At 40.3% G+C, this 25,586-nt stretch overlaps 1 long non-coding RNA gene across 28 annotated transcripts in view; it reads left to right on the forward strand.

Annotated features, from left to right (window-relative positions):
- Positions 1-14,858, forward strand: part of LOC121657877 — a 91,426-nt gene extending 76,568 nt beyond the window's left edge. For 12 of the 28 annotated variants that reach the window (XR_006013748.1, XR_006013753.1, XR_006013776.1 and 9 more), the window contains 2 exons: positions 5,060-8,930; positions 12,389-14,858. This is a non-coding gene — a long non-coding RNA (uncharacterized LOC121657877). The remainder of the gene's footprint in view (positions 1-5,059; positions 8,931-12,388) is intronic. The other 16 variants (XR_006013769.1, XR_006013774.1, XR_006013770.1 and 13 more) reach the window with 13 other exon arrangements.
- The last annotated feature ends 10,728 nt before the right edge of the window (positions 14,859-25,586 follow it).

A 25,586-nucleotide genomic window follows, 5' to 3' on the forward strand; every position in this document is an offset into this window, starting at 1 on the left:
TTGTCTCAGTTTTTTTCATGTGATCCATTTTGACAAGGTTCCTGGAAATGCACGTAATATCTGTAGCACATATGTACATGTTTTCCCTTAAGGTTCACTGCAGTGTAGTAGAAAGTTTCCACCACGCTATTGTAATTCCAGGCATCATTTTTTTATTGTGTTAGTGAAAGTGAGTGACAGTACACCACAACAAAAAAAAGATTCCCAGAATTCGGCTTTTTTTCCTGTTATTGTAACAAGCACAGCAGTCTGATCTGGCTAGATATGGTAATTTGTCGTAGTTTATAATGCTAGACGAAAATTCCCACAAGCTTATTGTTGAGTCTGCTTCAGATATTACTCATTTGGTGGCTTAAATATGGGTCTTGCTTCACACTTTTGATACTTGTGAAAGATTTAGATATTTTGTTGGTAACTGGAGTTGGTAGAGCTGCAGGTAAGAGTTTGCCACAAGTTTTTGGTTGGACCCATGCTCAGTTGGAAAATGACACTTGTGCAGGGTGGAAATTCTGTCCCTGGGGTGCATCAGCTCCACTGAAGCCTCAGAGGGAACTGAGTTGAGGGGCTGTTGCCTGGGCCCCACTGCTCCCACCAGCCAGCCCTGGGCTCTCTGATGGGCTGATCAGACTGATGGCATGGTAGTAAATAATCACCTCTTCCCTCCAGCCCCCAAGCCTCCTCTGCTTTAGCATAGCCAGCTCCCACCTTGTCCATGCGGTGGGCTAGCAGCTCTCTTGCTTCCTCCCCTTGCCTCCTGCCAGACTGGTGGCAGATCAGATCTTTGTGGTTTGCCTCCCCAAGGCTACTGAGTCCTCAGGCTGCTGCCCCTTCTGATTATCCTTCCCTAAGGCTTCACTGGAGACTGCTTTTTTTGAGGTATCCCAGAGTTAAGGCAGCCAAGAGTCCAGCAGCCCTGGGGTTTTTGCTGCCCAGTGATGCAATTGCTTTGGGAGTGACCTGGAAATATTGTATACTGTCTTTCTCAAAAAACCCAGTGTGTCATAAATTCTTCCTCATTAAAAAAACAATAATAAAAAAAAGATTATTAGTATTTATTGCTGGTCTAAGACAAAATTTGTATGTGTCAAAACTACTTTGGTAAAAGTTAGTAAAAGAGAACCTGTAGAAATCATTCCAGATGGCTGCTGTAGCCCTTAGTTCATCTTTATAGTCTAGACATGGACAGAGATCTCTGTAGTATAGTTAGAGAAATAAATGACAACTGGAAATGATGTGTCTATGTGAGACTTAGACTTGCTAGATGGAGGCTGGAAGAAGGTGTGCAGAAGTAGGGACCTATTTCTCAAGGAACCTATAAACATGGTAGGTGAAATACTTCATCAAATGATCTCTCAGCCAATCCTGTTTTGCCTTAGTTTTGAGGACCACCATGGCTTCTATGGAAGAATAAAAATAAAAGAAATTTCAAATGCTCACAAGTCTACTGTGTTTACACTAAATATAAGACTAAATAGAAACAGAACTGTAATTAAGGCTCCCGATTTTGAAGAGGAGAATTTTCATAAACTATATGATTTAATTACTCAAGTCATGCAAACTGAGGAGCCTCGGGTTGAAATGTGGAGGAGGTGTAAAGTTTTTAAAGTTTCAGATGTGAAAGCTACCTAGAGCTTATATCCCAAATAGAAGATAAAAGACAGTTGGGAAAAGCACCTTTTCTAATTTGACGGGTAATCATCACAGAAAAGATGTTGGTAGATAATGCAAGGACAGAGGAAAAAGAGGGATCAGAATAGCAAGTTGTTTCTCAGAGGCAGGATATGTAGGAATAAAGTAAAAGCAAGTGAGAGGAGCTTGAGAAAAATACCAAAAAGTTCTTATCTAGAAAAAATGTGAGAAAGACACTTGTGCTGTGAAGAGGAGCTATAATCTGTGTTGGATAAACTAATGATGATCTAGCAACATGGCAAAGTCTGGAGGCTTACTGAGGGTGTGGAAATGGCAGATAACCAGCCAAAGAGGGGACAAAGCTTAGGACAGTTCATGGGCTCCAATCAGGGTAGAGGGATAACTGTTTTTTAAAATTCAGATGAAACAGGTATATGAAACCATATGTGTGAATATCTCATGAAGAGGAAAGGGACCATGGGACAAGACAGTTCCTCTGTGTATGAAGGGAGGAAAGATTGGTGTGAAGATTATTCTAACCTATTATTCTAACCTCAGGGGTGCAAAGCTTTAAAAGAGATATTGAAGGAACAAAATTTCTATATAGTAAATGTGGGGGAGGAGGGGAAAATTAATTTTTAAAAAGCCGCCACCTTGTACAAAATCTGATGTCACTGGAAAAGTGACACCTTGTAAAAACTAACCGTGGTACATCAACATATTTGATATATCCCCATAAAATATATCTCTGGGAAGGAGAAGACAAATATGGAAATAGGGGAAATGCAAGGTGGAGAAAAATAGGAAATAGCAATTTTTTGATTGAGTCTATCTGCTGGTTTGGGTCAGGTAATTATGATTTTTTCCCCCATGGACTGACATCATATACTGTGCAGTCTGCAGTGTTTAGCAGTCCTGCGCAGATGCAGAAGTACTCACAGTGTGGATTCCCTCTTGCTTTGCTCTTACCAGACTTTAAAATATATGAAATTTTGGCTGACAGCATTTGTCTTTAGATGGAGAACCACAAGTGTCATTCTGGTGTTCCGGGTAGGATTGTAAAGTGACAAACAACTCCAAGAAAGAGAAAAGGTGTAGAAAGTATAAAAAGACAATGCAAAAAGCAGAAATACAAAAATATGCAACACTCAGGAACCTTTTTACTTCCACTGTGCAGGGAACTGTTGAGGTTCTGGATCTGTATCACTTTTGGCAGTCAAACTTCCACACAGCACAACCATTCCCAAAGGGAAGGAAAGAGCAGTGTACACCTTCTCTGCTGCCCTGTGGTCTGGACAGGAAGACTCTGCCCAGGAAAAAGCACAGTGGGCTTTCCTCAAGGGTGGTGAGAGTAGCACATACTTGTGTTCGTGATGAGATCTGACCCACAAACAGATGTGCAGATGGAGGGGTTGGTTCAGGTTTCCAGGAGCTGTGGTTCCTGGCACAGTATTTCACTTCCCAGTGTTGCCCCTGCATCCCCTTGCACACTGGAGACTCTCAGCATTCACCAGCCTTTAGTACTCTGAAGAAATGGACTCACTTCCCCAGTTGTGAAACTGGGTCTTCCAGACCCCTTCAGGCCAGTATAGAGTAAGTGACTTTCCCAAAACTTATATGTTACCTGGTATTCATCCTTGTGGGACAAATTCCCCCCTGGGAAGGGGCTGCAGAGTGTCTGTGCTGCCTAAAGTTACTGCATGCAACAGATAAACAGTTCTCTCTGACTTGACTGCAAAGGACTATGGTTGGAAGAAGGCAAATTTCTCTGGGGCAAATGAAAAAGTACATCCTGATAAAAACCCTTACAAATACAGAAATTATGTAGGTAAGACAAGTAAAGAAAGCTTGAGACAAAAGAGAGGAATGCAAGGACATATTTTTTGAGGGGAAGAAAGTACTCTTAGAAGTACAGAACCAACTAAAGTTGGAGGAAGCTGGTTACAGGGGGGAGAAAAGCGTGTCCATTGGGCAGAAGAAAAGCTACACATGCCAAACTAGTGAGAAAATGAAACTATGGTATCATATCTGGTTATGTCCTGTTCTGCGTGTATCAGTTTGAAATAATGTTTAACTTTTATGTTAGAGGTTACTTCTGCAGAGCCTGTGGCTGTCCCTGAGGAGGTCAGCTGGAGCCAGAATGCCTTTGAGGAAGAGCTTCTTGGTCATAGTGCGGTTTAGCAGCTAAGGGAGTTTGGATGAGCTGTGACTCATCATGGGGCATATGCTGCGTGGTGGGGGAAGGGATGGAAGGGCTTCTATGGGAAATAATGCTGGAAACACATTTCCAGAAATGATGAGAGTGCTTAAAAACATTGCAGCTGCAGTGCTCTGGTCCAAACCAGTTTCCCAATAGCTGCTGAATAAGAAGTTGGAGGGGTCTATAGCAATCACACACATCTCCCGCATCATCTCAGAGAGCAAGGCTTAAAGGGTTGAAGTTAAGAGTGTCCTAGGTGAAATAAAGGGAATGAGATATGAAAGTATTCCCAACTTCAAGTTTATTCCATGCAATGTGAGTTTGATAGATAGAGTGTAGAGAGGAGAAAAACGTGGCCAAATTCAGAGCTCTTATCCTTGTGCAGAGGTTTATTTGAATCCCAGGCTATTTGTATCCCGTGCATGCATTTCATTCCCCATGTATGGCAATAAAAACTGGAATGACTGCTTAAGGGTGAGCAGTAACCTGAGCTCAAACTCAAGCTGACCTCTAATCTGACACAAAAAGCAGTGTTATCCCTTCGGGATTAGAAGTGTCTTTTTGCTGGATTCTAGCACAGAATGGAGATGGTCATGGTCAATTGTTGATAATGGTGTGCTCAAGTAGACACTCCCTGAGCTAAGTGGAAGCAGCTAGAAAACCTGTTTCAGTAAAGCTTCCCAGGCTCCAGCACTAAAAGTTAGGAACCTATTTACACAAGCATCTTTTGTGCAATTTCCTCTTTGCTTTTCAGCTAGCTCAAACCATGTGGGGATGTCCAGGCAATCACAGATTTGGTGTTAGTTCAGTCTCTCCTGCTTCCAGCCTGCTACTGTTCCCAGCAAAGTGCTTACCCTGGGCTACTCTGAAAGCATTGAGATGCAGCTGGGCTCTTTGTGAAGCCATTGCTTTGTTAAGGAGGTTAAGGAAGATAAACTGCAGTAACCATGTTTCCAGATTTTGATAGTCATAATTAAATGTGTGACAAGGACAGTACAAACAGAAGTGTGTAAAACCATAGATAGGACTGAAACTCTGATCAACTTTGCAAAAAAAATGTTTAAAAAACTCTCCAGATCTAAACTATCTTTTCAAGTCTTGTGTGTCTTATGAGTAAGTTTGTAGAAAGGTACCCCCTTTTCATGTGTTTGCATTTACCAAAATAAAATCAATTTTTGGAAATCAGTCTTTTAACTATGAGAATAGTGCAATGCTACCTTCTTTTCACAGACAGGATACTTGAGAGAACAGAGCTGTGAAGTTACCCATTCAAAGCCATAAAGGAGGCCAATGATAAATCCAGGTGTAGAAACCAAATCTCCTAAATTGCAGTCTAATGCCATCAACAAGCTAGTGTAATCAACAAGAAAGTGTGCCTTCTGATGTTACAATGAGGTATGCCCTAACAACACCTATGTATTCATTTATCCAAGGGGAACACATTTGAATGTGTTTATTTGCCTATGGTCTTGTAAATACTTTGAAAGGTTTGCTTGAATTCTAATTCTGAATTTAATATATAGTAGTTTTCTTTATAACTAGTTTTTTTTTCCACAGCAATTTCTTCATAAGTAGTGTTTAAAACATACAGTTTAGATTAGAGTCTAATTTCAGAGTCTTCTTCGGGGTCTTGAACACCTTACATTTCAGATTGCCTTTACAGAAGACGGTAGATAGTTATGCAGCTCAGAAAAAGGAAATAGAGTTGTATATTGTTCTTAGCACTGGAAATCACTTTTAGGAATATTGCTGTAAATGTGTTGGAAGAGTGAAAAGCTCTGGTCTGACTTGGTTTAGCTGTAGGGGAGGCTGTGGCAACTGACCCAGCAGCTGAGGAGCTGTGAATATGGAAGCCCATTACAGAGCCTAACACTGCCTGGTGTGTTGAGCAGTATCTGTCACAGTTTTGGTAAAGGTACACCTTGCTTTCTGTCTCTCACAGTTGTGTCCTCCCATACCGAGTCAGGAACGTGTGCACACTACTTGTCTCTGAGATCTAGTCTTTTGGGATGGTAAGCACAAAAAGTTGCATTAGCAGCTGGTTTTATTTGCAGTTGAGAGTTTGAAGCAGCCCAGCAGCTTTTTGTATTGGGTAGGGAGGGTTTCCTTCTGGCTGACATAGTAATGCTCTGGGCTTCCTGAAATAGGGCTAGTGTCCAGCAGTGAAACACCATGGAAGCACTGTCTTAGTACTAGGTAGCTTCGTGGTTTATTAAGAGCAAGCATTAAATCATATTGGAAAACTATATTACTTCTACAACATACTCCTTATAGCACCTTTACAGTTTCCAAATCTTTATTTTCGAAAGTTGGCCTGCGCCCAGGTGATGAGCATGCTCAGAGAATATGTCTGGTTAGCAACTATCAAACCTATGAAGTATCTGCAATTCATCCATGCTTCTCCCACCAGCAGGTGTCATTCTGGAAAAAGGAAAATATTGTAAATTCCCGAACTGGAGAATTTGGCTGTGACAAAGAAGGAAAAAAAAAAAAAGTTTGCTTAAAATATAGCTTTTGAAGGCTACTTTACTCCAAACTAAAACCAAGTGAAAGCTGGCTGGTCTGCATTTTTTAATAATCTTTGTTCAGTGTGTAATCTTGACCTATAAGTAGCAAAGGGCAGACGTAAAGCTGTCTTCTGCTTTTTACTGTTTTCTGTGACGTGTTTACCACTGCTTACTCACTGCCCCCCCTCCCCCCCATGACTATGAAATCAGCAATATTCATCAGTCTTCCCACAAGAAACAAAGAATTACGGTGTTGAATTCAGATCTCATTTACTTCAAGGTAAACTTGGAGTAATCTCATTGAAGCAACTGAAAGCAGAAATGTTTAGAATTTAGTCTGAAGCAACCAAAAGTAGTATTTAACTTTCTACTCCATAAATAAGCCTCAAGCAGAAAATAATCTCATAATAATTTTAATGTCTCTTATAATATTTATGTTTTCCTGTAAGTGTTCATCTGGGTATTAGCTGCAATCTCCCTTAATATACAGAGACTGTTTTTGATGTTTCATGATCACAGTCAGAAAGCTGTGGCAGAGTTGTAAAGAACCAAGACCCTGCTGGTTCATTACCGAGGGCTCCTGGTCTATCAAGTCTAGTCTTTGGCTGTTAAAACCAAACTTACTGTGAAATCCATGCAGGACATGCCTTGACCACCCTGTGTGCTGCTGGAAGCTTGTTCCAACCCATCACAACTCTGATGATTATAAATATTTTTCTGTTTTTCTGTCTTTTACATTTATTCAGATACCTTGTATCTCTATTGTCCTTTTACATTAAATAGTTTTCCCCCTACCATTTGCATCAGCATGTAGCTGAGAGGTCTGGGCCAGAGCATCCTCACCTGAACAAACACAATTTGCATTACTTTCTTCCAGAAGCTTAGCTTTCCAATCCCCTGGCATCACTTTAAGTTAAATTGATCTACTTTAAACAGAGGCAAGCAGAAGTGTGCACCCTTTGTTTTTGCCTTGCATACAACATCAATGCAACAGCTTCCACACCCCTCTAGAAATACTTCACCTGCTACATCTTAGCCCTGTATCTAACTTCTTTTTTGTAACTTCATCTCAATCATCTTCTGTTTAACTGGTTCAGCCAGGTTTACCTTCTCCTCAGCCATTTCTAGAAGGACTACAAAGGACTGTGTGCTACTGTGATATGATGGCCCGCCAAACTCTTCCTGGAATCAAGGGAAATTTGCTTGAGGGAAAACATGAAAACAAGTTCCAAGGCTTGGCTGCAAGGAGCACATTAAAGTGGGAATTGATTTTACATTTTTAGAATTTTTATTTGCAACGAAGTGATGTAAAATAGTTGTGCTGTTGGCAGCCATGTCTTTTCCAAGATGTTATTTAATTACAAATGTAACAACACTTTTCTTGTGAACAGTATCAAGCACTCAGTTGCTGAATGAGAAAAAATAGTATATAAACATAGAATTAAAAACTTCACTCTAAAATAGCTAAAAGCTGTATTCTTTGGTTTGCATGGAGCCTGTATTAATGTTTGCTGAGTTTTTGAGTATTTAACTTTGAAAATGTAGTGGTATTCTAAAATTTGAATTCAGAAAGTATAAAAGTGTTGTGAATATGACTAGTTCATTATGGCCTTTATAGGATCTAGATAACAAGCAATGATAATCTCCAGCAGATTTTTGTACAGGAAAGGATGAGATTTAGACAAAGTTATTTTGTTGGAACCCAGAGTGCCGAGAATATTTCTCTGCCTGTTTTTAAGGGTTCTTACCCCCCTGAACAACACTGTTTTAACCTCCAACCTTGGAAAAAATTACCAATGATCAGACAGGAACTAGAAAATACAGTATACTGGAGAACACCAATGATGGACTTGCTTCAGTTTTTGACTTGCTAAGAGGAGACTGTGACATCATGTCTCCCAGGACTCTTACGCCTGAGGCTCAAAAGGCTCTTGACAGAATGGCAAAAGCCAAATACTCATTTTTTGGAAAATATAAAAATATCCATCTGCCAGTGGATACATTTTCCAATGCGGTTTTTGCTTCTTTGCACACAGGAGAAATAGCGAAACGTGCACGTCAGCATTTTCTGCAAGCATTTGCATCATTAGGTATACTTTAAAAGATAAAAACAAACAATAGTCTAGCTTATATAGCAAAAGAGCTACATAAATTCTTAATGAGTTAGGGTGCACATCACTCCTTCGGTATTCCTCATTTTCCTACAGGGTAAGCAATTATTGAAAGAACACACCAAACTTTAAAGTCCCTTTTTGGTTAAACAAAAAAAGGGGGGAGGCAGAGGCTATGCCTCAAATGAGCTTGAATAAAGCGCTGTACATTTTAAATTTTTTAAAAACCAGTTTTTTTGCAGAATCAAATTCGCTTATAATTAGACATTTTCCAACACCATATAGGCAAAGTTAAAGGCAAACCCTTTGGTTTAGATCAGAAATCCAGAGATAGGGAAAATTGAAAGTGCATTTCAACTAATAACTTGGGGCAAAGGGTATGCTTGTGTCTCAACAGGTGCAGGACCGAAGTGGATTCCAGCAAAAACCAGGAAACCTTATCAAGTCCAGCAACAAGCAGGAATCGACTCCAGGAACAAGGAGGTGAGCACGCAGACGTGAATCAGTGTCAACACTACTGTCGATGCCACAGACATCAGTTGTCTTTCTGTGCAAGAACTGTGGACTGAGTCTTATGTAAAAAGTGGGAAAGTTAATGGTGTAAATTTTGTATGTAAGAGTGTGGTAGAAGTTGTGTTAAAGATCAGAGATTCCTATGTGGGATAAAGCTGTTGAGAATGAAGCTCAATCAGGTGTTACACTTGTGCCTTATCATCTCACTGACTGCCTTAAGCAATGCAGCTTTCCCAGTAAAACAACCAAAAGAAAATGTCTGGGAGATTTTGGCCAATGCATCAGGCCTAGATACCATCTGTCTAACTCATTCAAGGCCAATGAAACCATTTTCAATATGTTTGGTCAGTCTACCAGCAGACAAATGGCCACCTTCCAAAAATGCTAATCTAAAACTTTCACAATTCGCTTCAAATCCAGTGGAAAGTTGGGATGTTTGGACCAAATCCCTTCTGGAGGCTCCTTACGAACCTCAGGAATTGGAAATTCTTGGTTCAATAAAGATGGAGTTTTGTGTAGTATTCAGTTCTGCAGGGTTGAAACAAAATAAAGACAAGGTAACAGATGTCACTCCAAATTACGAAATATATAGAAATGCAACATCTTGGTGCAATTCAACCTTAAAGATGAACACACCGTCCAACCAGGCTCCATTGCAATTGCCACGAGGGATGTTTCTCATTTGTGGGGACAGAATTTGGCCTGCAATTCCCTCAAATGTCAAGGGTGGTCCATGCAGCTTTGGAAAGCTTTCTTTGCTAACATCTAATGCAAAAGTGATAAAAGAACATAAGAGTAGGGAGAAAAGATTTGATGAGCAATATAAATCTGATTGTAATGACAAATTTGCAGCTTGGAATTTTGGACAAAGGTTTTCTGCAGCTCTCCTTTTGCCTGGTGCTGCTGCAGGAGCAGCCTTAAGACAATTGGATCAATTGCGCTGTTGGCTAAGTAAGAACTCTCGTGCTGTCTCTCTCGCACTGAGCGATATGTTAACTGATGTTCAGAGTGTGAGAGACAAGCGACTCTGCAAAGAGCAGCAATTGATTATCTTCTATTAGTGCATGGACATGGATGTGAAGAATTTGAAGGTATGTGTTGTATGAATTTGTCAGATCATTCAAAATCCATCCATGAAAGTATATGGCAATTAGAGGATGGAATAGCTAAACTTGGAGAAGAAAGTGGATCATTGTTGAACGATTTGTTCAATTGGTTTGACCTTACATCCTTATGGAGAAAAATTCTGAAGATAGGTTTGTATGTTTTAACTATTGTTGTAATTCTTTTAGTATGTGTGCCTTGTATACTTCACTGTGCTAGACTAGAGCCATGGACAAAGCTGCCAAGGAAGTCTTTTTGGCTCAAACAGGAGGGGGAGATGTAGGAACCCAGAGTGCTGAGAATATTTCTCTGCCTGTTTTTAAGGGTTCTTACCCCCCTGAACAACACTGTTTTAGCCTCAAACCTTGGAAAAAATTACCAAAGGTCAGACAGGAACTAGAAAATACAGTGGTGTGAATTAGGTGATAGACTACTATGTAAGATTGTCACAGGGTGAAAAATTTAGAGATTTTGGGCTTCTCTTTGTAGCAAATAGATAAGAGTGAAAAATACCAAAATGGAGGATTGTTATTGTTCTCTAAACCTTCTTCTCCTTCTTCTACTACTCCATGTTCTGCAGTAAAAGTAGTGTGTAATGATTGGATAGGGAATTCTGCAGTTCCTGGCTGTGTTACTGAATAATTGGTAGGAAAGTGAAAATATATGTTTTTAGTAACCATTGGTTAAATTATCTTTAAAAGGCTGTGTAAATCTTAATAATTAGAGACTTCTCTCCTGCTTTCTGTGCTCTGTGCTGTACCTGGCTCACGCTAGTGGCTCTGTTCCTCTGATAAGACTTAATAAACAACTATCCAGCAGCATTGAAACTCAAGGAAAAGTCTCGGTTTATCTTTGAAACTCCTTGCAAGGACTTTTAGAAAATTCTCTCCCATCAGGAGAGACTTGATTTATGGCACAGTTCAGTGTCATTATTTCTTCAAGGTTTTTGCTATTTTCCCCCAGGTTTTTAATTAAGTGAAATCATATAAAATTATGTTCAGTCTCTTTTGATTTTTAATTTTGGTGGCTTATTTTACTAGTTTTAGAAAAAACCCATGTGCCTAAACATAGGCCTGTGCATTTTAGAGCCCATAGGGATCCCATCTGGCTTCTCAGTGCCAGTTCAAAGGTGTGGTATTTTGTCAAAGGTCAAAAGTCACCTGTAGGTCCCACATTGTGCCAGCCCTGCACAAATATCCTGGATACTCCAGGGTATTCTTGCAGGCATTAGGTACCTTCTTTCAGGCACCTGAATTTCCACTTTAGAAAACTGCTGTAAAAGGTAATATGCCTCTGCAAATGCTTAACAAAATTAAAGGTATCACGTCTGGGAAGGTAATTCCGTCAAAAGTGTTTTATGTCAGGTTAACAAGGCATAGAGGCAGGAAAGTACTTTCATATCTAACAAGGACAGAGGTGCTGTATTCAATGGGATGCTATCAAGGGTCTGCTTTGAATTACAGTGGCTGAACTGAACCTGTGTGTGTGTGTTGGGAGTTGCTGTTGTTGAGCGAATGCACCATGGAAGGTCCTGGCCAGGAGCCTGGGTCTTCTCATCAGGACTGTAGTGGTTTGAGGTTCAAAATTCTTAAGAGTCTGGCTAAAGGAAGCTTAATTCCCAGTTTTGGGCATGATGCAGCAACCTAATTTTGCTGAAGAAAGCGGTAATTTCAGGTACCAGACACTTGGATAGAAGGGATTAAAGAAATATTTCTTTAATTAAAAAAATACTTCTTTAATTAAAGAAATTAAATTGAAGAATTCATTAATTAGATACGCAATTAGAAACTTATGTTAATGAGGTCCAGTTTTGATGGTCTATTGAATAAGAGGGAAGTTAAAAGTCTTGACTATACTAGTTAGTATAGTTATATATAAATTGCACAATGTGGGGTTGAGCATTTCTGAATTGTTATTTTATAACAAGAGCAATTTGTTGTATATAATATATAAAAATTATATATGGTATATGTATAAAATATATAACTCATCTTAAAATAAAATTAAAGCTAATGGAAAGTAGTGAATTCTGGATAAAATTCACCACAGGCATTGATTAGGATTGTGTAGACAAAGAACACTTTCCTGTGAACTTTTTAAGATCACTCACTAGCATTATGATTGATAGGAATTTGGACTACTTTTGTAGAAGTTAAAAAAATGGTTACAGAAAAAGTCATGATGGATGGTGACTTACAAAGCAATCATAAAATCTGATTTAGTAAAGCACGATATTAATTTTACAGTTTGCAAGTGAAAGAGAGAACTGTTTCCGTGAACTCTGTTCTTTTTTTTTTTTTAAAGTATTTATCAATCTTTTTCAGGATGGACTCCTTAGGCATGGCTGCAATGGTTGTTTGAAACAAGAAACAGATACCCTCTTGGTGTCATTCATCTCTGATCACTGCGGATCTGATCTTGAATGAAGGTGGAAGAAAACTCCTACAGAGAACTGGGAATGGTTTGTCTCTTAAGAAGGGTATAATGGCATTTCTAAAGATTTTACCAAATATCAGGGCATGTGATAAAAGTTTATGGATTGGGAATTAATGGAAAGACTGTGAAATGGGAAAGAATTCACATTATGGCAAGCCTTGGAGAGCTAACACCTAAGCACCCTGAAATCTGTGACCAAGCCCACAGAATAACTTGAGGTGATGGAACTATCTCAGATGACTGTTTTTTCAAAATATAATTTGTGAGCCCCTGTAGCCTTCCTCAGACAGACTGGGAAAATACATTCCTTTTATTAATATTAGTCCAGGGGACTGGAGGATATTCTGGGCAGTGAAACAGATAGTTTATGGAAATTGCTACAGAATTCAGATTAAAAAAAAAAAAGGCAGTGCTAATTTGTACCTGGGAGTTGGTATCTGTTTTAAAAAATACTGTTCCAAAGATAATTTTTTTACATTATATATGTATTAAATAACACATCTACATGATGAAACATGAAATGTATAATTAAAACAATGACCGTAAGTATAGAACTGTGTAAACACTACCTAAATCATATGTGTAAACATTAAATAAACTGTTTCATTTCTAGAGGTTACAGAAAACACTTAAAAATTTTATACAGTCTTTCCACCTCTCCCCTCCACTATTTTTTAATACAATTGCAGTTTTAGAGCTAATCCATGTATTAGTTTTTTAATATTTGCAGTTGTGTTAAATTTTACTGAGGAACAATTTAGTTCGGGGAAACCGTTGAATCTGTGGTTTGAGAATTTGTCCCAAATACCAATATTTTTCCTACACTGGCTGCTGTATATTTGTGGTCACCCAATGGCAATGCATACAAAGACCATGTGCAGTGGCAGCGCCTCTCACAGGGAATACCAGCAGGGAAAATGGAAGTGATCAATGCACACAGAAATTGCTCTTCTTGGTGGAGGTCTCATGTAGGCAGCACTTGAATGACACTTTATGTTTCTGGATAAGTTGAAGGAAAGAGATAGAAACCATTTGAAAGCCATTGTTTATGTTCCCTGGAATGGGCTGGAAGGAACAGCTCTTCTGAGACACATCTTTACATTGAACATATGCAGAGCTGTGTCATCAGTAATTCTGAAAACATGCTTACAATGGTTGGGTAAAATATTTAGTCACCCTTTAAATATGTTAGCTCATACACCAATTTTAGATGTCTACTGCACTTAACATTTCCAATAACTGGTTTCATTAAGATTTTTAGTGATACAAATTCATAACAAAAGGCAGTTAATACAGAGTGCAGTTATGAGACCAAAATACACATGGTTTAAATTTAAAGAGTTAAATGTTAGCATTTCCCTATAGGGAAAGGTTATTTGGGCAGTGGTGTACTGACATTATCACCACCCACAGAGAAGGGGACCTGTTGATCATATTGGTTAAGCAGAAATTCAAAAAAGGAAAATTGTAGGTCTAGAGGGTTTGCTTGGTGTAAGTGAATCACACAGGAAAAAATGCTGATACCCAGGGTTGTTGTAGTGACTTTTTTTGATGGTTAGAAAGAGAAATAAGCACAGGATATTTTTGTCAAGTTTGAGGGTTTAGATTGCTTGCTAGGTAAAATTGGTCTTAGTTATTAATATAGTGGAAAGTTAAATGATGGTCATGGAAATATGATAATAAATGCTGTTGTAAATCAGATATAAATTATTTTCTGTGTCCATTTAAAATACTCCAATGTGTTAACAATTGGGTTGAAGGGCTTCTGAGAACATTAATGTGGAAAATAAAGGAAAGCTTCTGTCAAGAAGGTGTTTCTGGACACTGCCATGCTGTTTCTGGCAAATCATATCTGATTAGATACAGGTAAACAAGCAGCATTCATTTAGCAGAAAATAGTGCTATCTGTATGTCTGGATTTCTGTTTGAAGAAGCCTTTATAATTATCTTACTGGACCTAGCTAGAAACAAATCTATTAAGAAAAAAATTACTGATTTGCCACTATTTAATGTTAGTTTAATCGGACGACTCTGTCTATAAGCTTCTTCTAATATTCTTGGAAGAAAACGACATAAAATTGCATGGGTTTGAGTAGTTTCATACAGACATGGGACCGCACAGAAAAACCAGGTATCAGCATCACTGCTGTAAGGAGAACTTGTCTCTGACCCTCAGTCAGTCAGCTTGAACACAGGCTGAGCTACCCCAGGCTACCAGTCCTGTACGCTTTGCTTTTGAAACTTTCGGTGTGAGATATAGTTTCAACATGAAAAGTCAAAACACAGTGGTTTACAATCAGTTTTGCTTTGTTTGAAGCTAAAACTCAAAACAAAACTCCTGGAGTATAGAACTGTATGCAGCAAAACATAAGAAAGTTGACAGAAAAACTCTGCCAACTGAGCCAGCTAGTTTCACTCAGCTCTTGAAATAACTCCTTTCTGCAAGTTCACTTTTCTGCACATGTGTGAGATGTCAAAAATGAGTTGGTTTCACAACCCCGTGGCACAGATAAATGCCACATCTCTAAAGCTTCACCCTTTGTTTAAGCAAGGTCTCACTCTCATTCTCTGTCTTGGCTTATAGTTTTGACACCTGCCAAGAGATGAAATTTTCTCAGCTCTAGGTTAGTTACATTTAACTTTTGTACATCTGTAAAACAAAGAATTTCTGGTAAGACCCAAATTCAGTTTGTATGTTTTTTATAGTTGTATCCAGCACCAAGAACTCATTTCCCAAATCTTTATCAATGCTCTAAATGGCTGCTACTCCCAAAAGGAGAGTAGCCACTTCACCACTTGGAGGTCATTCAAGGATTCATGTGCTTTAAGCTCAAAACCTGGTGTTTCAGGGGTGTTGAACACCTGCTGCTATTCCTAGCTGGTATGGGAGCTGCAGGATCTCATGCCCTTGTGAATATCAGACCCCTCATCCCAAGGTACTCTTATTCACAGTGGGGCAGTGAGCAGTCCTCTGCTCTGTTTTCAGTTTTTGTAAAATTTTAGTGTAACTCAACAAACTAATGAACTGCACTGATATTGTCCTGGTTTCAGCTGTCTGGTACAGTGCTGTGTTTTGGATTTCATATGAGAATTATGTTGATAACACACTGATGTTTTAGTTGTTGCTAAGTAGTGCTTACTCTCAATCAAGGACTTTTCACTGTCTCATGCTCTGCCAAAATCTGGAGGCAGCATGGCCAGGACAGGTGTCCTGAACTGGCCAAAGAGATGTTCCATCCCACAGAATGTCTTATATAAGAATATAAACTGCTGGAGTTTGGCTGGGAGCTGCTATCAGTGCTTGGGGATGGGCTGAGCAGTGTTGAATGTGTAGTGAGCAAATGTACTGAGCATCACTTGTTTCTGCTGGGTTTTATTTACACACCCCCTAGCTCCCCAATGTATTTTCATTACAATTATTATTATCTTAATATTTTCTTTTGCTTGAATCATTGCTCATCTCAACACAAGAGGTGTACTTTTTCTTCGAATTCACCTCCCCATCGGTGCAGGTGGGGAAGTGAGCAAGTGGCTGTGTGGTACTTGATTGCCATCTGGGGTTAAACCATGACAGAGACAGAGACACTTTTATATAGCATGCAGGCTATAAACAAGTCTTCTGTCTTCGGGTTGTTTTCCTCTTAAATTGCAGATTTGGTTCTCTGATACTGTAAATCGTTATAGCCTCAATGAAAAGTCAGAAGTCAGCTGAGTTGCTTTGAAAACTTGAAAACAAACCTGGACTAGAAATCTTTACAGGGTACTATTTTCTTCTCTGTTTCACCCCTCTGATTTTCAGAGCCCTTGGGCCACCAGACCACGTTATGCTTCTCTTACACCCCTGCTTCTCCACGGTGCTTCCTACATGGAGCTGGTGTTAGAATTTGCCCAACCTCTAATTTGTCTCTCAGAGCACTCTAATCTTGCATTAGAGGCAGAAGCATTGTTAGCACTGCTAAAAGAGCTTCTTTAACCCAAGATCTTTGTTGGACACCCCTGTAGTTAGAGCAAGAGCTGGAGAAGAGGGCACACGAGTGCCTGCTAACAGCCCCAGAGACACATGTGGGGAAAAGTTATTTTTCTTCCTTTTTTCCTTTTAACTCATCACTTAACTTTAAACATGCATCTAGCCAAGCTATGCAGAGAGTGACTTGCTGAGCAGAGGACTGTAAGGTAGGATTAGAGGCTCTGTTTAAGACAAAATCTGCTTCAGTCTAGAGATCAATCCCACCACAAAATAAAATTAACTTTAAAAGTAATGAGATTTTCCACTGTTAACTTAATAGCAGCAAACCACATGTTCTAAACAATGTTCTTTTTTTTTTTTTTTTTGGTATAAGGACTCGTTTTTAGGAACAAACCCCAGACCATTAGCCCTGCCATTTTTCCACTGCTGGAGGAAAACGTGAGCTCTTGCTGAGCTGTATGGTAAATATCTTGGATACATCTGAATCTACCACCAGTAAAAAGGCCTCTAAAATGCTAGCATGGAGGAACCAGTTTAAGGTACAGGAAATGGAAAAAATGGGAAAAAGAAGAAACATCTCTTTGGATCTTTAGTTCTGTTAATTTTTAGATTATATTTCTTCTGGGCTCCTAAAATCTTCAGTAACAAACAAGCTTTCTTTTAAAAAGTATTAAGTTATCAAAACATTTACCAGGTCCTAATACTAAATCCTAGCAGTCAGCAATGTTTAAGTTCAGCCATATCATTTTGCTGAGTAAGTTGTGCTAAAACTTAAAGTTTTCCCCTCAAAATGGTCTTTCAAAATGAGATTGATATTGTGAGAAAAAAAGAAAAAAAAAGGAAGAACGCCTTCATCATGAGGAATTACGGAATTAATTTTCTTTATATACTCTGTTTGCACAAGACATTTTTGTTAACTCTTAATAAAAATACCATTCAGCTGCTACTTTCATTGTTTTTATCCTGGGACCAATACAACATTGTCATTATTGGATATAAAGTGCTGTAAAAACAAATCTAATTTGTTAAGTTTATTTTGATAAGAAATAAATATAAAGGTAGTGCATAGTTTGTACAGAGCTGCTATCATAGGACTCCTGGGTATAATTTATATAAAGAAAATAAAAAAGCATACATAACTTTCTAGTTGATTTCCTTTAACAGGGCTAATTGAAAACAGTTTCTGTTATTTAAAAGTAATTTATTTTAAATATACTTTTTAAAACAAAGTTCTTATTGATATCCATTTTAAGTATATTATCTCAGTGTGGGATACAAGTAAAAGGTCAAATCTTGTAGGAGTATTTTCTGTATGACTCAGTTCTGATCATAGATAAACTTATCGGAGAAACCAAATTAGTTAACCTTTTCACTACCAAAAGCTCGTTTTAACAGGCTACGATGGTTTCTTTCACAAATGCAGGACTTCAAACTCATACTTCTGTTCTGAAACATGAAAAAGAGAGTGCTAATTTCTCTCTTCTCTCTCTGATAAAAGGCAAAGGTTTGTGATTTTAAGATGAAATTAAACTCGTTGAGGTTCAGTGTGTAGGCACAGTAAGCAATACACTATTAATTTTTAGTCAGGAGCTGCTGTGCATAGCGGTGCAGAAGCAGATGCATTTTTTTTTACTTTATGTCTGTAATTTATGGACATTGTGGAATGATATATTTTTTCTTGCCCAGTAGCATAATCCGTATGTATGGATCTGATTACTGGAGCACTGAAAGACAAAATGGCTGTAGGTGGCATATCTCTAGAAAGCAGCCTCTTTCCATATGGCTTGATAGGTTGTCCAATTCCTGCCCGCTTAACTGGTTTGTGATGTTTCTCAGAAATCCCTTCAGCTCCGCTTCCTCCTTTGTTTCCATTGCAGCGGCACTGACGGTTCAACGACTTGGGTTGTTTCAATTCACTCAGCCTAACTCAACAATGCCAGAAATTGCCCTTCTTTCCTAAAGCCGAATCCAGAGTGATTAAAAGGCTTTAATGGACTTCAGATCTGGGACCACACTCATGTCTGGCAAAAACTCTCTCAGATGCTAATGTGCCAAAGCTGTCTTCATGGCATTTGGCAATCTCACCTCTTATCAGCACAATTTAATGTGGTAGCTGGGGGACAGTTTGACTCATGTAGAGTTTTGCCTGTGAACTCATTCCTACCACCTTTACTTATTTTGCATAGTATCGACACTCACTGACTTGAGTGAAAAAGTTGTGCTGAAAGGGATTAAAAATGGTCTCTCTCCAAATGGCTCCAAGAGAGCTACATTTCAGGCAGTACCTGGAGGAGAGCTCTTGAGACACAGATATTAATAATATTTCTAATGTTCAGTGAAGTAAACACGTTAAAAATATCCGTCAGTGAAGATATCTAGAAATCTGGTTTTGAAGGTCAAAGCACGTAGCCTTTGAGCTGAGCTGTAGGAGTACACTGGCTCTGCACAGCAAGAAGTAAAAAAAACCCAGTCTGTAAGGCTTGTCCCAAGTTGAACTCTAATGGGCTTGGGGTGGAAATTTTCTCAGCCCTGGTCGTATGCAATAAAACATTTGTCTCATGCTGGTAGTGGCAATGAACATTTTTTTTCTTCCATAATTTACAAAATATGAGCAAGTAGGTAGTTAAAGCATTTCAATTCTTCCATGAATGGAATAACTGTACATGGTATTTTCTAAGCAGAGAAATAACTGGCACTTGGGGAATTACTTTGTCACTCTCACAAAATGTAATTTCATCCAAATGGGAAAAATAATGCAATTATCTGGGCAGATAATGCAGCACACTTGGCATACATGGGCAGTGAAGATAGTATTTTATTTCATGAACAAGAGATGAGTGCTTTGGAAAACTTGTTGGTTTGCTTTTAATTATTAAAAGAGCAAATTCATGGTTTCTTTGGTGACTAGTCATACTGTATAGTATCTTCTTTTTTGTTCTATTTAAATTTAGATTGGTTATTCATACTTCCTGGCAGTGGTTATAAGAGGAGGATGACTGAGAATTTAGTAGGTGAGTTAATCTCATTTTTACTGTGTCTCAAGAGCCACCCACTTTCCCTTCATATGACTCGATACCAGAAACTTCTTACAAGTTTTGCAGAGTGAGACCAAAGTTTTGACCTTCTTCTTTTCTGCCCCGTTTTTGTTGCTCCCCTTTATTCTTCTGCACATTTCTTGTTTTCCAGCCCCTCTCACGAGCCCAACACTCGGCTCATCTGCACATATGCCTTCTCCCTGCAGATGCTGGGTGGGATTGCCCAGCGGGCACTTGAGGTCAGGGAGTCAGTAGAGAGTGATTAGCTGGCTGCTGACTCAAAGAGTCGAAGCCCTGAGGTCCCCAGCAAAACCACATCTGTAGATCCATGCCCTGAAAATGAGCATGCTCCTAATGTCCATAAGGAATCACTCGAACATCAGGGCTGCTGAGACTGGGTGGATTTGTGTAACAGGTGAGCACTACGAGGTGTTGAAGCCGTTCTCCCTATTGAAATGTTACAGCTTCTTCCCCCTAGAGTGGGCGTCAGGGGACATCATAACATGGAGGTTTGTACCACAGCCCCACTTTCAGCCTGAGTTCTCATAGAGGCTGTCTCCTCTTTTCTATTTGGCCAATTATTTTCATGTGGCTTTTAGAAATGTTCGTAACTTTGAGATCTTTATCACATTTAGCTTCTCTGGCCAAGGAATTCAGCAGCTTTTCAAAGGGAAAGGATACAGATGTGCACATGCAGACACTGACACTGCCTTCAAAACAGGGCTAAGTTATAGACAGCAGAGAAATCTTTTTGGCATTCTGGCACTAGTGGTTGCACTAGCCCTTGGTGAGGATTTTCAGTGGGAAATTTGATCTAGGTGTGGTGTGGTGTCTCTAGATGCTTCACTTTCTGACTTTCACTGAAAGATGATTGAAACAGGCCCTGAATGTGCTACCAGTCTCATTATCTGAGATAATGAGAATAAGGGAGATTGCAAATGACTCAGTGCATCTTGTAACAGGTATACTAAACCACTGTCCTGATGTCAGAGAAGTACACAAACCCTCTGTGATAAATCTTCCTGGTGCACCTTACAGCTTCTGAATCTTGCTAAATACTCTCCAATGCTTCTACTCCTAAAATAACCCTCATTGTCCTGAGCCTTTTAAATAAAGCACTGCCAAAACATGACACCATTTAGCAACAGGCTTGAGAGACCTTTCTTCTCCCTGTTGCCACTCTGGGTTGTGGGTGTTTAACTTGCCCAGGGCTCTCTCTGATCATGAATGACAGCACAGCCCTGTGCTGTGCTAAGCAGCTGAGCACATGCTCCTTTTTCTGCTGTAAGCCTACAATGAGCACAGCAGCAAGACAGTTGCGCTTGGGAAAAGAGTTTCCAGGTTTTAGCAGTGAAATATGCAGAACTTTAAAGCCCAGAAGTGACAGTTTTGAGCTAAAAGAAGGTTATCTTGTTTTTCCCCCGAATACGTCTGTTGGTCTTGGTAAAGATAGGGCCTCTTTCCAAACCTCACCACACTTACAGCCCTAGACTATCTTGGCTGCAACAACAATAAAAACTACCTTCAGCTTTATATTTTCTTTTCCATTTCAAGCCCTCTAAATTATATGTTGACATTCTCACTGCTAGCTGAAGAGCAGCATATCTCACAATATTGCAGTCTTCATGTGTGACACGTGGCATGATGTTGAGGAATATGCCCAGAGCAGTGTTTTGTGGACTTCACCTGCAGCCAGGTACAAAGAATGAAAGTTGCAGCAGCTGCTAAAGGACAGGTTCATAAAGGAGTTGAACACTTTGAATCAAAAAGGGGGAGCTGTGAGTGTTTTGAAGGATCAGGGTTTAAGGACTTCTCTTGGCTTCAGCTTCAGGCAAAGCTGGACCATCTCTCACTGAGAAAGAAATCAGCCTTTTTGACCGAAGTGAGAAGCAATTGATTGAGTGTTTCTGCTTCCCTGCTTCCCAGTGCCTCACACTCCTGAGTATGGATGCCTCTTATTAATTATCATGGACCTGAAACCTTTCCACAATTACTGTGATTGCAGTTCTGCAAATAGGAAGTAATAGTGAGATACAATCACTAAGTGTGGTCCTGTTGTGTCTGTGGGCTTCTCTAAAGGCTGACTGAACACAGCGTCCCACCATGGCTAATTTTTCCCTGCAATATATTGTCTCTAAGAAAGCTGAAGCCATACAATTCCCCTTTTGCTCTCCCACTACATTTTTATGTTCTGAGGAGGAAAAAAAAACCAAACCAGCTTTTTTTTTTCAGCTGGAAGAGACAATATATATGCTTCTAATGTGCTCTTCGAGTCATTACTCAGCTGCAGAAAGTGCTCCAGTACACAAGTACAGGAGATGTGTTTGTGTCTGGTCATCTCTGGAATGCGTAGCCACCGAGTGAAAGGCTGGGAAACTCTTGTGGACGGCTGTGCCAGTGATGACCTGCCAGCACTGACAGCCTGGTCTCTGATGGTGGAGAGGGATCATGGGTGCCTCTGCAGCACTGAGGGTCTCCAGAATGCTGGGAGCGTGAAAGCTGGAAGGATGCCCCACACCAGGATCTCCTGGTGTTTGCTTGAGTCCCTTAGGGCCTTAAAACTGGCACTCAGCAGTTTGTAGGATTGGGCTTCTGCTGCTGGAGAGAAAAAAACCTCATTTGTGAGGGATTTCTGTATGTGCAAAAGGCCTGCTAAAAACCCGATGAAATTAAAATGATCACACATGTCCTTCAGCTTAGGAAGAGAGAACTCTAAGTGAGAGCATGTGTGCTCTGACTGGGGCTGAGAAAATGTCAGTCTGATGTGCTTGGGAAGTTCATATTGATACAAACAGGGAGGCTCCCTGCTGCCCACAGATTTCCCACATAAAAGTCCTACTGGTAGCCGTGGGAACTCAGCAGCAGCCACGCTGTGGCTAAAGTCACCACTCTAAAAATGTAGTGAAATTAGTGTTCATAAAAGTGAAAAACATGCCACAAGAATGAAGATGTTCTGATTCACAGCCATGAAAATTACATGAGTTCTGGCATTAAAAAAAAAAAAAAAAAAACAGCTAAATTTCTCAGTTACTCTGGCTTCAGAAGGGGATTGCTTGTGAATTTTTAAGAAGTTCCTTTGAGAAAAAAATCTTGGCAATCCTCAAATCAATTTGTTGCACCAAAACATACCCGCCTCTCCCGAGCGGTGCCCACGATGTGACGCTGGTCCTTCTCGCCAGTCCTGTGGAAAGGGCCGATCCTGTGCTGCACAGTGGCCCCTAGTGAAACTGAGTAGTTTGTTCCAGAGTCTGTGAAATAATTTCCAGCAGCTGGTTTGTTACTAATTTCAGTTCTGCCTTCCGATCTGACCCTCATCTCACTCAAACTATGCTACTTGCTATGTATATTTTTAAGACAAGTAAAAAACCTCACGGGAGCATGGTGGACCAACAGACCTGTCCCAGTGTAAACTGAGCATGAACCTGGGACCCAGAGGCAAAGGTAATGCTAGGAATAATGTAACTTAACAGTGTCATTTAGTGTCATTTTCAATTTGAAATTTCCTTTTTTTTTGTTTTTTTTCTGCCATGGGTGCCATAAGGAGAGGAGACAGTTATGCCAGCTGCCACTCTTGCTAACTAGAATTTGGATTTTTATGTTGCATCACTGTTCCAGTTATAAAGACTCACCCTCAAACAGGTACTCTTGTCCCTTGCAGCTTTTATTTTCTTGCACCACAAGGATCTGAAACATCAAATCTGCTTTTTTTCCTGTGTCCTATCAAGCCTGTTTTCCTTGATTTTCCAGGAGAGATGCTACAAAGTGACAAGCATCCATCTTCTTGCTCCTCACAGTGTTCCCTCTGCCATCATGCTGTCTTGCAGAGCAGCAACAGTAAAAGTTACCTTGGGAAGGAGGTGGCAGCTGGCTATTGTGCTCACTGGGCAGACACCACCTTCCCATCCCCACCCCCATGCCAGCAACAGCTTATGACAGCAGCAATCTTAAAAATAAAACAGGAAATGATTTCAATAGGGGATGTGGTGGCTGACAGAGAAAAGTGGGGTAGGTCTGAAGTGCCGTTGTTCTTTCATGTGAGCACCGGGGCCCTGCAGAAAGGTTGCAGAGGAACGAATGTTTGTGCAGCCTTTCATGTGGCAGAGAGGCCTGTGCTTGTTTTTGTTGTTGCTGCTGCTGAAACCCATTGTGGTGGCTGTCCTCGTGACCTGGGTCCGAACACTGCCAGTGGCAGTGAGGCAGCATTTCGCTGGAGCTGTGTGGTCCTGAGGTGCTGCTGGCACACACTTGCCAAGGGGTGTAGGACTTGCCCAATGGTCTGGCCTGAGTTTATGCCCCCATGATAACCCCTTGACTTCAACGTCTGAACTACTTCCTTGCACTAATTGCAGCTGGGATAGCTGTGCTCTGGCCAGTAAATAGTTCACTTGCCCACCACATTCCAGGATGAGATGCTGTTTTGGTCTGATGCCTGAAGGAAACACCTACCTTACCTGCTATTTAATCTGAGAAGAACCTTTAGGATTTGTCTGAATTATTGAAGGGGAAGGCTTCAAATGCCTGAGCCCTACATGCTAAGAGCTCCTCATCCTCCTTGTTTTCTCCTGGAGGATCAGCTGAAAGAAAGAAGAGGTCTGGGTGAGTTCTGCTTCAGGAATGCTGAGCAGTCAGAGCCTCTCAAGCTAAAAGATGCTTCTTGGACTTCAGAATGCTGGGTTTGTTCTTGGAGATAATGCATGGGCTTTGAAATGAACTTCTGGTCTGCTTCCAACAGCTTTGTATTTATAGTGAACTTTCATTTCTCTCACCAGCTAAGTGCTTTTTCCTGTAGCATTCAAATGCTTGGAATAGACGTCTAAATCCTTCTCTGCCTTCAAACACAAACATACCATATCTGGGTCAGGAAGTCCCTGACCTCCAAATCACTGGAGGTTGACAGAGTATATCATGGTAGTTTTACTATAGGCTTGGCCTAGTCCTGTACTCTTCCCCACTGTCAGCTTTAGAGAGGGGATATTGGGCTAGAGGGACCTTTGGTCTGACCTCCTATGGACGTTTTTATTGTCTTTTGTCTTTATCTGATGCTTCTGGGGGCTAATAAAGATTTTGTAAACATAAAGAAGTCATTGTGATCCAAGAAGAAGTTGTGAGCACAGGAGGGCTCTCCAAGCCCGGTGCTCCCTGGGAGCAAAGGTCTGACAAGAGAAGTGCGTGTCTGGCAAGCACTGATGAAACAACTTCCAAAGTCTATCAGTTGCTGGATAGATGGTCCTCAGTGGGTAATGAAAATAACTGTTTCTGGACATAAAGCTTAAGATTTGATAATTTCATACAATATGTAATTTATCATTTGGTTTTCTTCCGGCATTGACCCACAGGCCTCATTGGAAACAGCAGATCTACCTCTCTCCTTGCTTCTTAGTTGGTTTCTTCAAGGGATAAAGAGGTCCCCAAAAGGGACCTGTGCCCCCTTTGCCAAGCCCTGGAGGCCTGCTGAGAAGAGTGGGTACCAGTGCTTGTTATCTAAGTGGAGCAACTCGAGCATCACAAAGCTGTGCAGGGTGTTAGGCTTGCTGAGATCCATGGTGTCTGTGCTGCCACTGGCTATGGGCTCTGAGATATCTTAGAGGTGCACTTAGAGGGCTTTGAGGCAGCACAAAAGCATCTGCTGAGACTCCTCTGAGCTTGCTTTCTCCTCTGCCTTCCTCTCCTCTCTGTTAGGTCAGGGGGAGCAAGCAGGACAGAAATCCTGCATGTAACTCCACTTTCCCTTCCCCTTTTCAATTTGCTTTTAGAAGGTGTTTCTAGGTAAGGTAGAGCAGCCTCATGGCTGAGAAAGGACCTCAGCCAGGCAATGAGAAAGGCTCGCCTAACTGGCCCCAATACCTAACCTGTGCCTGCCTCTCTTTGGGGGCAGCACAGCTGCTTTGCCATAAGAAGAGAGAGGAAAGAAGAAATGAATATTCTGATGTGAAAAAATAAAAAGTCAGAGGATTTAAAAAAAATCCTGTTCATTTTTCCATCTTCCCTTGCTCTTCCAAGCCTAGAAAAATCCCTTTCAGTATGACATTAAGCCTGTAAGAAGTCCTATTCTCTTTTTAGTCAGATATTGCAGAAAGGGTTTAG

The sequence above is a fragment of the Corvus kubaryi genome, unplaced genomic scaffold, assembly GCF_017639235.1.
Source record: "Corvus kubaryi isolate FWS band 111438036 unplaced genomic scaffold, C.kubaryi_AGA036_p1.0 split1-65, whole genome shotgun sequence".
Lineage (NCBI taxonomy): Eukaryota > Metazoa > Chordata > Aves > Passeriformes > Corvidae > Corvus > Corvus kubaryi.